At 39.6% G+C, this 15,924-nt stretch overlaps 1 pseudogene; it reads right to left on the bottom strand.

Moving 5' to 3' along the window:
* Window positions 1-8,354: 8,354 nt before the first annotated feature.
* LOC147614406 (uncharacterized) lies at window positions 8,355-11,106 on the bottom strand (annotated as a pseudogene).
* Window positions 11,107-15,924: the final 4,818 nt, after the last annotated feature.

Here is a 15,924-nt window from a genome sequence, read left to right as displayed (position 1 = left end):
GGAGAGGAATCTTACATTCTACCCCACTTAAAAAGTGCGAGATGTCCTCATCTCGCAAGGTAGAGGACAGCTCTTTTTCTTAAGATCCAATTTTTATTCTGGGGTTGCTTATATTCTGGTTAACCCAACAGAACCTGGGATAAATATCCCTTATATAGAACTCATCATTAAATAACAATTCATTCAGATTATATCATTCATATCTTTAACATGATAATGGTCCATTAGACCGAAAAGTTTCCTTCGGAACATTCCTCCACACGGAAATTTCAGTCAAGCAAGTTCTCAATTTGACATCCCTTAACTTGATCTACCGGTCAAGTATTAACAGTAGCAATTTGACAGCACAACCCACTAATCTCATAGTGATTTGCTGAATTCGTTATCATCATTCTAGTTATGAATATCATCACAGGGACTCGTCCCATTCCCCCTCATTGTGGTTTCATTATATTTCAACTAATTTTTAAAAATAAACATTTTTCAATCAACATTTTCAATCAGAATCCAAATCAATTCATTCATTCTCAAACAGAATTAAAAATCATATCAATCACATTCGAAATCATCATCTAGATAGCATTAACGCTTATAATTTCAAGTCTTAGATTTACTCGTATATACTGTCAGTAAAGAGCTGCAGTATACTCTCGGTATATACGGGTAGTCACGGCCCTCGGAATTATAAGGTAAATACCATCATGTCTAGGTCTCAAGCAAGTCAGGGATTCTATATAATTGCGGTACTTCCATCTGAAGACCCAATTACCAATTTACGAATTTTAGTTTGAATATCAAATTGTATGAATTATCTCACACAATTATAACCTTTTTGTGTTTCTTGATAAATTTTTGATATATTTGTCTTCTCAATTGATCTTTATTAACCAAAGGCTCTGATACCAACTGTATGATCCCTGTTCCCACCGAGCAACGGATTTGGGGTACTGGCAGAGCGGAAGTAGCGCTTCTCGCACGGGACAGGGGTCCCACACTCGGGGCCTCGCCCATGGATATCCGGATAAGAGACTAATCCGTCGGTTGTTCCAAAACCGAACCCGGAATAACTTTCTTAACCGGAAGCACGGGCGATTCCACCAGGATAACTTTTTTCTCTAACGTAGTCAAGATCATTTATGATCGAGATGATCCAATTACATCTATAAGATACTTAGTCAGTTCAAGGAAGAAACTTGCACTTGGATCATTGGGATCAACGCTTTTTTCCCCATTCAAGAGGCACAGCCGTTGATTCCTATCCATAGAACAGTTACTGTCCGGGATTTTTTGATTTTTTTTTTCTATCGTAAAAACAAAAGTTTGAGTCTCGATTTACGGATCCATCAGTCCAGCCTAACCCCATCCAATCCCATGGGTTAGCCAACCGCCCAACCACTGTAGTGATGGGATCCAATTAAAAATTTGGTTAGGTTTTGTCCCGGGTACCAAGGAAAAGAGTTCCAAGGCCCCCTAGCCGGATGTTCATGCAAAATAAAACTAGTCACACCACTCACACACCCAATATGAAATTGCCTTTTTTCAACCAGATTCAACCAGTTTAAAACAATCCTTTAATAAAACCATAGTATCATTGATCACCATCTTCCAATTTATCCAATTGATTCTTAATTTCCCATCATTCCTTCATCAGAGTATCTATGGCATCATTGGCAACTAGAACGCTCAGGAGCCGTTTCGATAGTTCCTAGCCCATAATACTTGGCAATATAATCACTTAACAAGATGGACTCTCGTTGAAGATCAGCAAGATCAACCAACAGATCCATATAAGGAGCCATGGACTCATCCATTGAAGACCAGCAAGGTCAATCAACCAGATCCATGCTCGATTTCAGAAAACAACTCCAACTCTGTTCCAATATCTTCCTCGACGCACGCGTGGGTATCCTAGGCAACCCAGAGCCCGAGCACCGTATGGTCAGCACCCTCTAGGATCCTTCGCAGGTAACCTAGCGCTTCACGCATAGGCCGCTTCCTTGGCCCCTCATCCACCGTACCGGAAGCTCACCATTTTAATCGCACCGAGGCTGGTCAAGACCTCGGCCGACCTTGCTACGCGAGACGTCCTTCATTGACTCCCCGTCAGCAGTTGCAACTTTACCATCACGACTTTAATCACAAGACGGTCAAAATGCTCCCCCCAGCATTCTTGACATAAAACAATCATTTACAAACAGCATTTACAAACAGTATTTACAAACAGTTTACAACACAATTTCTATTTTAACTTTCATTTTTCCACATTATCCCTCATCAATCTACATTACTTATTCCATATTCCATTTATATGTATACTCATCCCATCACATCATTTCTATCTCCTCACTTCAGATTCCCTCACATCGCATATCGTATATTCACATCCATACATCCACATCTATATGCGTACATTCACATCTACATGCATACATCTACATCTCTATGCATACATCCACATCCACATTCACATTCACCTCCATACATCTACATCTACATGCATACATCCACATCTCCATTCACATCTACATCTATACATCTACATCTACATGCATCCATCCACCTCCACATCCACATCTACATCTATACATCTACATCTACATGCATACATCCATATCTCCATTCCCATCTACATCTATACATCTACATCTACATGCATCCATCTACCTCCACATCCACATCCACATCTACATCTATACATCTACATCTACATGTATACATCCACCTCCACATCCACATCCGTATCTATACATCTACATCTACATGTATACATCCACATCCACATCTATACATCTACATTTACATGCATACATCCACATCTCCATCCACATCTACATCTATACATCTACATCTACATGCATCCATCCACATCTCCATTCACATCTACATCTATACATCTACATCTACATGCATCCATCCACCTCCACATCCACATCTACATCTATACATCTACATCTACATGCATACATCCATATGTCCATTCCCATCTACATCTATACATCTACATCTACATGCATCCATCTACCTCCACATCCACATCTACATCTATACATCTACATCTACATGTATACATCCACCTCCACATCCACATCCGTATCTATATATCTACATCTACATGTATACATCTACATCCACATCTATACATCTACATCTACATGTATACATCCACATCCACATCTATACATCTACATCTACATGCATACATCCACATCTCCATCCACATCTACATCTACATGCATCCATCCACCTCCACATCCACATCTACATCTATACATCTACATCTACATGTATACATCCACCTCCACATCCACATCTACATCTATACATCTACATCTACATGCATACATCCATATCTCCATTCCCATCTACATCTATACATCTACATCTACATGCATCCATCCACCTCCACATCCACATCTACATCTATACATCTACATCTACATGTATACATCCACCTCCACATCCACATCCGTATCTATACATCTACATCTACATGTATACATCCACATCCACATCTATACATCTATATCTACATGCATAAATCTACATTTCTATTTACATCCTCATCTATACATCTACTTCTACATGTATACAACCACATCTCCATGCATACTTCCACCTCCACATTCACACTCACATCCATACATCTACATCTACATGTAAACATCCACATCTCCATGCATAATAAAATTCTTTTAATTAATCTAGGATGATAGTTCTTAGAATATGGTAGGAAGTCCTCTTTTTATGCTTTGAATGAATTTATTTTATGCGTAATTTCTATAAAAATTTTGCCATAGCTCCGCTACTATGACTGATAAATCTCAATTTTTTTTTCTAAGGAATAAAGCTCATTATTAAAGAAATAATTAGAATGGTCTCTAATTGGATCATCAATCCATAATGGTCTCTAATTGGATCATTAAGAAAACAATTAGAATGGTCTCTAATTGGGTCATCAATCCATAATGGTCTCTAATTGGATCATTAAGAAAACAATTAGAATGGTCTCTAATTGGATCATCAATCCATAATGGTCTCTAATTGGATCATCAATCCATAATGGTCTCTAATTGGATCATTAAGAAAACAATTAGAATGGTCTCTAATTGGGTCATCAATCCATAATGGATTGAATCATCAATGTGCATAAACTAAAAGCATAGCAAAAAGCCATTAATTTGGCCTCAAGCATAGCTTAATCTTGGATTAAGGAAAAGCTTTATGAAAAGCTTCATTTGGATTGAGAATGGGTCATGAGTATGACCATTTCTTGAGAGAGAGAGAGAAATTACATAAAAACCATTTGAATTTAAACATAAATGGAAATTAACTTCTATAGCATTTATTAAATTATGTAACTCTTCCCTACTATTCACCAATTAACTTCAATAGCATTTAAAAAAACCATACCAATTAAGCTTCTCAAGCTTGAGAGGGGTTGAGAAGAGAGAATCATTGAGAAATTATAGAAAAGATCAAAATTCAATATACTTACCTTATGATTTGCTTGATTCTTTATTCACGGTAGAGGCCCCCAACCAATCAATTGGTTTAGTATGTTGATGGAGCCACCAATGGGGATTGAAGAAAGAGAGAAGTATCAAAAGCTAGTGAATTATTAAAGAATTCACAGTTCTTGGCTTAGGTAGAGTAGAGTAACAATGCCTAAGACACTCTATATTTTGGCTTAGGTGGAGTAGAGTAATAAAGCATAAGACACTATATATTTTGGCTTAGGTGGAGTAGAGTAACAAAGCATAAGACACTATATATTTTGGCTTAGGTGGAGTAGAGTAACAAAGCATAAGACACCATATATTTTTCAACAAGGGGAGGCTTCTATTTATAGGAAAATTTGAGCTCCTAACCAAACAAACTGATTCTAGAATTTTCCAAGTCAGTTTGGTCACTTTTTGACCATTTTTAGGTCAGTTAAGCTAACTTTTTGGAACTAGACTTGAATGAGGAGAGAGGAGAGATAAAATATCTCAATTTTTATGAGTTTAAAACTCATTCAAGCATGTGAAATATGCACCTCCTTTAAAGAATTCCCCTTCCTTACATATGTGTCAAAATTGTATTGCTCATAGTTTTTTACTAATAAACCTTGTACATTTTCAACTCTTCATCTTATGTGAAATATGCACCTCCTTTAAAGAACTCCTCTTCCTTACACATGTGTCATAGTTTTTTTACTAATAAGCCTTGTACATTTTCAACTCTTCATCTTATGTGAAATATGCACCTCCTTTAAAGAACTCCCCTTCCTTACATATGTGTTTATTTACTAATAAACCTTGTACATTTTCAACTCTTCATCTTATGTGAAATATGCACCTCCTTTAAAGAACTCCCCTTCCTTACATATGTGTTTATTTACTAATAAACCTTGTACATTTTCAACTCTTCATCTTATGTGAAATATGCACCTCCTTTAAAGAACTCCCCTTCCTTACATATGTGTTTATTTACTAATAAACCTTGTACATTTTCAACTCTTCACCTCATGCGAGCATTTACTCATTTTTGGGTATTTTCTTTTTACAATTTGGATTTATCTCCTCCCTACACATGGATTGATGCTATTGGCCCATAGAAACCTTAATTGGACCATAGTCTAAAGATTTCTGAAAATCTAGACCCTTAGGCTAAGGTTCTTTATACCTATTTCCAATTAATTCCAATTGCACATTGGAAAATTCTTTTTAAATTTCTGTTTCAAGAAAACTCATCTGAATTATAAGAGATATTTTTCTATCCAAAAATATTCAAAATCTGAATATTCTCTCTCTAGAATATTTTCTCTCTCTAGGTTAAAACAGCCACAAACAAGATCTCTTATATTTTAGAAAAGGAATTGATTACAGGGGAATATACTAGACATAAAAAGGGGTTGGGGGAGGAATCTTACAATAAGTACAATCATGCATACATACGTCCAAGCAAATGAACATCTTGAACAAACATCATTGATTGTACACGAGTTTGAACATGAGTATTATGAGCAAACAATAAGAGCATGAGAATGTATAAAATATCCCTACCCTCTACATTGTTTGAACGTGTGAACAAATATGTTTGAACATGTGAATATACATGGTTTGAACATGTCAATACATTGTTTGAACATGCAAAAGAATAAAATATCCATACACACCACTTTGATCACACGCGCTGTGCGATGTTTGTACAACCATTTTGAACGCTCAACCATGTATGGTCTTTACGTGAAGACTGACTAAACAACTTGAAACAAACAAATTGAATAAACACTATTATCTAAAGACCGTGTATGGTCTTTACGTGAAGACTGTCTAAACAACTTGAAACAAGCAAATTGAATAAACACTGTTATTTAAACAAAATTAAGGCAACCCGCAAGCTTTCAAACATATTGAAAATCATTAGAGACTAAAGACTAAAAACTTCTAAATACATGCAAGAGCTTCAAAGCACACCTCGTCCCCGTTTCGCGTCGCACAAAGAAATGGGTGGGCTTCTTGTATGTTGGCACATCTATTCTCACTAGAGGAGTACGCTCTCGCTTCGGATAAACATGAGGTGCACTAATTGGCATCTCTGAAGCTCGTGCACTAATGGGAGTTCGGTCAGCTCCCAACACGGATGGAGAATTCACATTGTTTATGGAGCTTGAAATGATAAAAGTTGTCATTTATGCTACATATAAAAAATGAAAGTAACATAAGGCTATGATATGTCTAATATATGACACTTGAATGCCTATGATTTGACTAATTTACTTACATTTGCAATCTGTTGTGCATGCATGGACACACAAAGATCAGTACACATGCATGCATACAACAACAACATGGATTAAACACATGGATGCATCAAGCTATACTTTCCTCTAATGTTACACACACAATACTTTCTTATAAAGTAATTTAATGTTACACACACACACACAATACTTTCCTCTAAACTAGTCTGTTGTGTTATTTATAGTTTTTTTTTGCATCAATTACACAATGCATCAAATCACTTAAATTAAAAATCACTTTAATTAAGCATAAATTAAGCCAAATATATGTTAAGCATAAATTAAACCAAATATATTTGGCTTAATTAAGCATAAATTAAGCCAAATATATGTGGCTTAGTTAAGCATAAATTAAGCCAAATATATGTTATATACACACACACAATACTTTACACACACACACATACAATATTATGTTTTTTAAAGCAATTAAAGCCCCCCTCTCTCTCTCTCTCTCTCTCTCTCTCTAAATAATACCTCTCTCTCTCTCTCTCTATCTCTCTAATTACACAATGACAGAATACATAAAAGAGTTTCAAAGACTTTAATGAATACACTCCCTCTCTCATTCAATTAACAATTTATTTGTTAATCATGTCTCTCCAAAACTAAAGATTAGAGACTAATTAAACATCTCTTTAGCTAAGTAATTAAACATCTCTTTCTCTCTCTCTCTCTATAAATTCTGTACACGCTTTAGAGAGAGAGAGGAGAGAGAGAGAGAGAAAGAGAGAGGGAGAAATTGCGAGCTCTAGAGAGATACCAATTGAGAGAGAGAGAGAGAGAGAGAGAGAGATAAGAGACTACCTGGCAGGGCTCCACGTAGCAGCACGCTCGCAGTAGGATGAGAGAGATGAGGCGGCCGAGCAACAGGTTCAGTTTGAAAAGCATGAGGTTTTCTCTCTCCTCCAACAACGCAGCTTTGCCACCGCATGCAAATTTGGCGCTTCTATTTTAAGAAGCATGATTTTTTTAGCATGAATTTTTTTACCACGTTCAGTAGTAAAACCATGCAACGGGCTATTGACTGTCACCGTGGCACGTGTGCCACATAGGTGCCACATCAGCCAGCAGCCCGATATCTAGCATAAGCCCTCCACATCACCTCCTCCCTTGGATGACCCGACCTTCCGCCTCTTCGCCGGGATGGAGGAATCTCGCTTCCTTTGCTCTCCAAACTCTCTGACGGCTCTGCACAATCTCTCGCATCACAACATACAATCGCCTTTTTAGCTTTTCTCTTTTGAAAGCAAAAATTCCGTATTAACTAGAACGATATAATGATAGAATTTTTGAAATTAACGGAACGCTCATCACTTGAGGTACGTACTACATACATGTTCTTGTAGGGCATTGTGTCACAAAAATGAGCCTAAATAAAAGACTTGAATCGAGGGCCCAGGCACAGAAAGACGACCACGGTCCACAGTGATGATCCCCCTGGGTCTATATATGTGATGTAATAATAAGGAAAGTTTGGATATACAATCAATGTTGATGATGAGCACAGTAACGGGTGCCTACTAAGAATGCCACAATGATGGATTGTGAAGGCCCATACAAAAGACGGCTACATGACAAACAGGTTTATGCGTACTATAATCCTACTGATGAGTAACTGGTTACCTGACGAGGGATGTCCTTGCATTGGCTGGGTACTGGCGGTGGGGGCGGCGCTGCTTTGAGCAGCTGCGAGTGTAATTGGCTGATGATGAGGAAGCTGCTGCTGCATACTGCTACTCGCCTTGTCTAATATGGAGCCGCCTTGAATATTTATGTGCTCTTGATGTTGGTGCTGGTGCTGGTGCGCCTGATGAGGTGGTATAAGTGGCGGAGCGGGCGGGGGAGGGGGAGGTGAAGGTGGAGGTGGAGGTGGCAGTGGCAATTGCGCTAGAGCAGCAGCAGCAGGTGGCGGTGGTGGTGGTGGTGGGTGAGGATGAGGCCCGTGAGGATGAGGGAGTCGAGGCGGGTACCGTTTGTCTACAACCTCGTGCAGCGTTTCGTAGACTTGGAACAGAAGGTTAAGGCAAACCTTTCTCTTTGCGCTCGTGTTTCTCGAGGAGCCAGTAACTGGCTGACTGATACCCCTGCCCCTGCCCCTGACCTTGGATTGCAGCTCGACCACCACCACCAGAAGAGCTCCCTCCTGCAGGAGGAGCGCCCAGCTGGTGATGATGATGATGGTCCACCGTCTCCACACTAGCTTGCTGTTGGTGTTGTTGTTGCTGCTGCTGCTGCTGGGCATGAGCCCTCATCTCGTAGTCCCTGACTTTCTTGTAGTCGCGTAGCAGGTTATCCCACTTGTCGTTGCACTGATTCTGGTTCCTGTGGCACCCGTTCCTCCAGCAGTAGTTCTCGATTCACTTCCACCGCAGCTCTGCGGTCCTGTTCCTCTCCCTGTCTCCGCCCTTCAGGCTCCTCTCGTCATCCATCTTCTTGGCCGCAATGAGCACCACTGTCTCATGGAGCGTCCAGTTACCCTTACGATACTCCCAGCTTCAACATGCAGAGCCCCTCCTCCTCCCTCTCCCCCAGCTCCGCCTCCGCCCCCCTCGTTAACAGCTGGCGCAACCACCTGCAGGGCCGAACTACTGCTTGGTTGGTCTGCCATTAATATATCACATATCACGGCCAAAACATTGCTGCTGCTGCTCCTACTGCAGCTACAGCGTGTACCTGTTAATTGATGATGCTTATAGCCGATCGCTCTGATGATGAACAACATCAATTATCCAGCTACATACTGCTCCTAATTCAGGTGTGGTGCAAGTTATACACGCCTCGTAAGGTGGTGGCTCCTTCAGGGAATTGCCACACAGAAAAGCTTGATGAAAGTGACTGAAGTTCAATTTCGAGTAAGGCAAAATGTACGAGAAGTGGAGTGAACTCGCCTCGCCTCGCTCAGACGCAGGAAGCGAACGTGGCCTACAGCTTATCATGCGTTGTGGAAGCAGCAGGAGAAAGGGTGGTAAGATGGGATCAGGCGCAAAAATAGGCTAATATTATACATTGTGCTTGTGTGTGTGGGTGGGGAAACTGCCTACCTAGTCTGCTGCTTCCTGCTGCTTCTGTTGCGTCTGCACAAGAAAGAGCAAGGGAGAGAGAGAGAGAGAAGAGATAGAGACTCATGAAACAATTAGGCAGCAGGCCCCCCTCTGGTGTCGACTAGCCTTAGCCTGTAACCGTCCCGTTTCAGCAGTCAGGTTAACGTTAGTGCCTCGGGCTTCACGTTAACCAGGCTTTGACCATGGTCAAAGAGTCCTGTTTACACCACCCGCCGCCTTTTGTTGTTGCCATGGTAAACCGTTGTTGCCACAACTTGCCACGCTCCCAAATTTTTTTGCCTTGAAGCCCCGCTCCCTCTTATGAATGGCCACTCGTGGTCACCCCTGCCGAACTGCACACCAAGAAAATATGACCGAAATTCTCAGAGCTATCAAGGCCAAAGTGATTCTTCTTCTTTTCAAGTTTACACCCATACAATATTTTGCTTTTCACTAGACCATTCCAAATTATATGCTTTGGAAGCTTTTGAAATTTGTTTGCAATAAAACCTATGATTATCATCATTGCTCACACAACCCGGTAACCCAAAAGGATAGCGGCGTCTCCTCTTACCTGGGGGCGGTGGGGCCTTGCAACGGCTAGAACTTGGGTATATAATATATACTATATATATTTTATGTCCTTTAAAATAAGGACATACTCATGCATAACCCTTGAAAAAAAGGGAAGACTTTTGTCGTACCGTGAATATCAAATTTTCTCCTTTTTGAAAAACGATTAGACAAATGTTTTTTCCTTTAGATCCAAACTTTGCCTTGATAAAATACACTAAAGGGCGGTTTTTAGTGAGCACTAACCCGGTTTATAGTGTAAATTTCTCAACTGAACTTTGGAAATCTTGGTTACTATTACATGTAGCCTTTAATTTTCAAGACGGGAAATGAGTTAGTTCAATTATAGATCTCGACAACTTGTACAAATTCCTATGTGAATCCCGGTTATCTCATTAGATCATCCTTTTTTAAAAGTAGACTTTAAATTGGGAATGATATCTTGGGAGCTTTTCATGGGGCACTCTCACACTCACGCAGACACCAAGCTACAGCTCCATTGATAATCATCTTTAAAGTTAAGACGTGGAAAATAGATTACTTTTGAGCAATGATTTCCACTTTTTAATGTGGAAGCCTCTATATGATAGAGGCGAGGTCGACAAGACAAGGAGGATGAGTTGAAGAGAAAGAAAGAAAGATGTCACACCTATGTTTTATCATTTCATGTTTGAGACCCTTCATTGTCGTTGGATGCTGCTCCATTGTCCGCGGCGTTCTTTTCATAAGTTTCTTATTGGGGAAACAATCTACATGTACAAAAGAAAGGTTTACCTAACTCATTCCAAAGCACCACATCACTTTTAGAACCTGGAAAAACCCAAAATTTGTGCTCGAGAATTGATGAAGTTTCAAATTGAGATAACTTCTTGCCATTTGGTATCAACAAAAATATCAACATCCGGTGTTTGGTGGTCCTCCTCAAACCACTTGCAACCTTACAAAACCACTTGTAGCACCCCTTCCTATTCGTCATGTGGGTTCAGAAGTTGTGTGTGTGTGTGTGTGTGTGTGTGTGTGAAAGGCCATGCCTTCATGTCATTAGATTGAAATCATGTGAAAGTTGATGGCTTTCCACAAGCTGGTTCTCCCTCCCTCCTACGGTATGAATGTTATAGTGTTGCATCATGCGCAAGGAACTAGTAGAGGTGGCCATGACATTTTAAACTCAAAGGCGGGGATTGATTGCTTAGAGAAATCATAGTGTAGGGAGGGATATTGCAAAAGGAGTGCAAGATGAGACATGTCTGAATGTCAATCCTCGTGTTTTTGTAGGAAGAAAGTTTATAGATATGATGGATGTAGATGGTATTAGATAGGAAAAGCAGACAAGAAGCAACATGTCCCCCCCCTCCCCCCCCCACACACACACGAAAAGAATGAAAATTGCCCACAAACATGCCACATCGACACACATGCACAAGACTACAGATTGGGGTCATGGTAGCCCCCCCCCCGCTCCCTCTTATGAATGGCTACTCGTGGTCACCCCTGCCAAACTGCACACCAAGAAAATATGACCGAAATTCTCAGAGCTATCAAGGCCAAAGTGATTCTTCTTCTTCTCAAGTTTATAGCCATATAGTATTTTGCTTTTCACTAGATGACTAGTCACCATTCCAAAATTATGTCTTGGAAGCTTTTGAAATTTGTTTGCAAAAACCTATGATTATCATCATTGCTCACACAACCCGGTAACCCAACAAAAGGATAGCGGCTTCTCCTCTTACCGGGGGGGTGGGGTCTTGCAAAACGGCTAGAACTTGGGTATATAGTATTATATACTATATATATTTTATGTCCTTTAAAATAAGGACATACTCATGCATAACCCTCGAAAAAAAAGGGAAGACTTTTGTCCTACCGTGAGTATCAAGTTTTAGGATCAAATTTTCTCCTTTTTGAAAAAGGATTAGACAAATGTTTTTTCCTTTAGATCCAAAGTTTGCCTTGATAAAATACACTAAAGAGCGGTTTTTCGTCAGCACTAACCCGGTTCATAGTGTAAATTTCTCAACTGAACTTTGGAAATCTCGGTTACTATTACATGTAGCCTTTAATTTTCAAGACGGGAAATGAGTTAGTTCAATTATAGATCTCGACAACTTGTACAAATTCCTATGTGAATCCCAGTTATCTCATTAGATCATCCTTTTTTAAAAAAGTAGACTTTAAATTGGGAAAGATATGTTGGGAGCATTCATGGGGCACTCTCACACTCACACAGACTTCTAAACCACCAAGCTACAGCTCCATTGATAATCATCCTTAAAGTTAAGACGTGGAAAATAGATTACTTTTGAGCAATGATTTCCACTTTTTAATGTGGAAGCCTCTATATGATAGAGGCGAGGTCGACAAGACAAGGAGGATGAGTTGAAGAGAAAGAAAGAAAGATGTCACACCTATGTTTTATCATTTCATGCTGGAGACCCTTCATTGTTGTTGGATGCTGCTCCATTGTCCGCGGCTTTCTTTTCATAAGTTTCTTATTGGGGAAACAATCTTCATGTACAAAAGAAAGGTTTACCTAACTCATTCCAAAGCACCACATCACTTTTAGAACTTGGAAAAACCCAAAATTTGTGCTTGAGAATTGATGAAGTTTCAAATTAAGAGAACTTCCTACCATTTGGTATGGAAAACCAACAAAAATATCAACACTCGGTGTTTGGTGGTCCTCCTCAAACCACTTGCAACCTTACCAAACCACTTGTAGCACCCCTTCCTATTCGTCATGTGGGTTCAGAAGTTGTGTGTGTGTGTGTGTGTGTGTGTGTGTGAAAGGCCATGCCTTCACATCATTAGATTGAAATCATGTGAAAGTTGATGGCTTTCCACAAGCTGGTTCTCCCTCCCTCCTACGGTATGAATGTTATAGTGTTGCACCATGCGCAAGGAACTAGTAGAGGTTGCCATGACATTTTAAACTCAAAGGCGGGGATTGATTGCTTAGAGAACTCATAGAGTGTAGGGAGGGATATTGCAAAAGGAGTGCAAGATGAGACATGTCTGAATGCCAATCCTCGTGTTTTTGTAGGAAGAAAGTTTATAGATATGATGGATGTAGATGGTATTAGATAGGAAAAGCACACAAGAAGAAACATTGCCCCCCCCACACACACACAAAAAGATGGTATTACATGGTATTAGATGGTATATGATGGTATTAGATGGTATTAGATGGTATTAGATAGGAAAAGCACACAAGAAGAAACATTGCCCCCCCCCACACACACACAAAAAGAATGAAAATTGCCCACAAACATGCCACACCGACACACATGCACAAGACTACAGTTTGGGGTCATGGTAGGCCTCAAAATGACCAAATGCTAGTAGCCAAAAGTGGCACTCTATTTGTGTGTGTGTGTGTGCGCGCACGCACGCGCGCGCGTGTGTGTGTGTGAGAGAGAGAGAGAGAGATTTTGCTATAGATTTTTTGGCACTCCCATGTGTGTGTGTGTGTGTGAGAGAGAGAGAGAGAGAGATTTTGCTATAGATTTTTTTGGCACTCCCATCTATGTGTGTGTGTGTGTGTGCGCGCGCGCGTAGTAATTTCAAACCCATTAAATCACACCACAAAAACTGAGACATGGAATAGATTCATAATTTAGTGAGCTATAATTGTATCAATATATAAATTTAAAGTGAGGGTTGTACATGTGATAAATTGGTGAAGCAAAGAACATGATATAGTGGTTCATATAGTTGTTTACAAAGTGTAGATTCCAATCATCGTGTTGGGTACTTTGACTTGAGGGAGATCAAGCTATACTTGCATCAATCACACAAAAACACAAGTTAGTCTTTGCGTTATGGAACCACCACCTCTAGAATGTAAAGCTGGATTCTAAACACTCTCCCTCAAGCTCAAAATGAGCTTGCACATGATGAATCCCAAAAGTGCCTCTCGGAATTACTGGAGCATCTCTTTCCTGAGAGCCTTCATGAATATGTTGGCCACCTGCTCATTTGTCTTCACATACTCCAAATGAGTCTCACCACTCACAACACCTTCTCTCGTATGAAGTAATAGAGCACCTCTATGTGCTTCGTCCTTGTATAATAAACTGGGTTCTTGCACTATAAGAGAATGAGAACATAGATGCGCAAGCTAGAGAGAGGGGCCATGGGCGAATTTGAGATTTGGCAAGGTTTACGTAACTATTTACGCACGTCTATACTTGCTTTTATAGATGCATCTATACTCGCGTCTATAGGTGCATCTATAAGCGTGTCTATATTGATATAGACGCACATATAGACACGCTTTGTAAAAAAAAAATTATATAATCCTGCCCGTGCATCAACGTCGCAACTATTTTCGCTTCCCTCTCCTTTGCTCCTTGTGCTGTTGTACCTCTTCCTCATGATGGCTGCACCTCACCCTTTGTCCTCTCCTCTCACAAAGTCTCCTCTCAAGTCTCCTCCCAAGGACGATTCCTCACAAGGTAATCTCTATCCCACTTGTCTCTCCCACCTCTTCATATATTCCTGGTTTGAGTGGTATGTTTAGAATTAGGGTTTTTGATTGGTATTCTCTTAACTCTCTCTTTCTCTTTCTCCAATGCATAAGCTTCTTATGTTTAAAATTTTTGAATGGTATTATCTTCTCTCTCTCTCTTTCTCTCTCTTTCTTATGCATAAGCCTATGCATAAGAGGCTTATACTTAAACCTCCATATGCACAAGGCTTAAACCTCCTTGTGTATCCATGATATTCTCTCTCTTTCTTATGCATAAGCCTAAGAGGCCTCTTATGCATAAGAGGCTTATACTTAAACCTCCATATGCATAAGGCTTAAACCTCCTTGTGTATCCATGATATTCACACTTTTAGGGTTTTGTATTACTAATTCTTTTCTCAACTTTTTGTTTTGTTTTGTAGGTCTTATAATCCTCTCTTTCAACTTCACCAAACAGAGGTAAATGCTTTTCTCTCTTTCCTTTCTTTTCGATTTTGTATGTATGCATTAGGTTCTTAGGGCTTTTGTATGTATGCATTACTAATCCTTTCCTCAACCTTTTGTCGGTTTTGTAGGTCTTCTAATCTTCTCTTTTAACATCACCAAAAAGAGGTAAGTACTTTCCTCTCTTCCCTATCTTTTTATCCTCTCTTTCCTCTATTTTTATCTACCAAAAAAGAGGGGTTTTTTTTTTGTACATCCTCTATGCATAGAGCTTAATCTATGTAGCTCTATGAATAGAGCTCTAATCATAGAGCTTAATCTATGCATTAAGCTCTATTCATAGAGCTTAATGTGCAGATTAAGCTCTATGCATGCATTCATAATGCATAGAGATCTATGTATAGATTAAGCTCTATGCATAGAGCTTAATGCATGCAGCTTAATCTTTTCAATTTTGTATGTATGCATTAGGTTCTTAGGGCTTTTGTATATATGCATCACTAATCTTTTCCTCACCCTTTTGTTAGTTTTGTAAGTCTTCTAATCTTCTCTTTCAACATCACCAAAAAGAGGTAAGTGCTTTGCTATCTTTCCTCTTTTTCCTATCTTTT

The sequence above is a fragment of the Cibotium barometz genome, chromosome 42 (assembly GCF_041138505.1).
Source record: "Cibotium barometz isolate CiBa-2024 chromosome 42, ASM4113850v1, whole genome shotgun sequence".
Lineage (NCBI taxonomy): Eukaryota > Viridiplantae > Streptophyta > Polypodiopsida > Cyatheales > Cibotiaceae > Cibotium > Cibotium barometz.
Note: the sequence above shows the minus strand (reverse complement) of the source record. Positions and strands in the feature narration are given on the sequence as shown.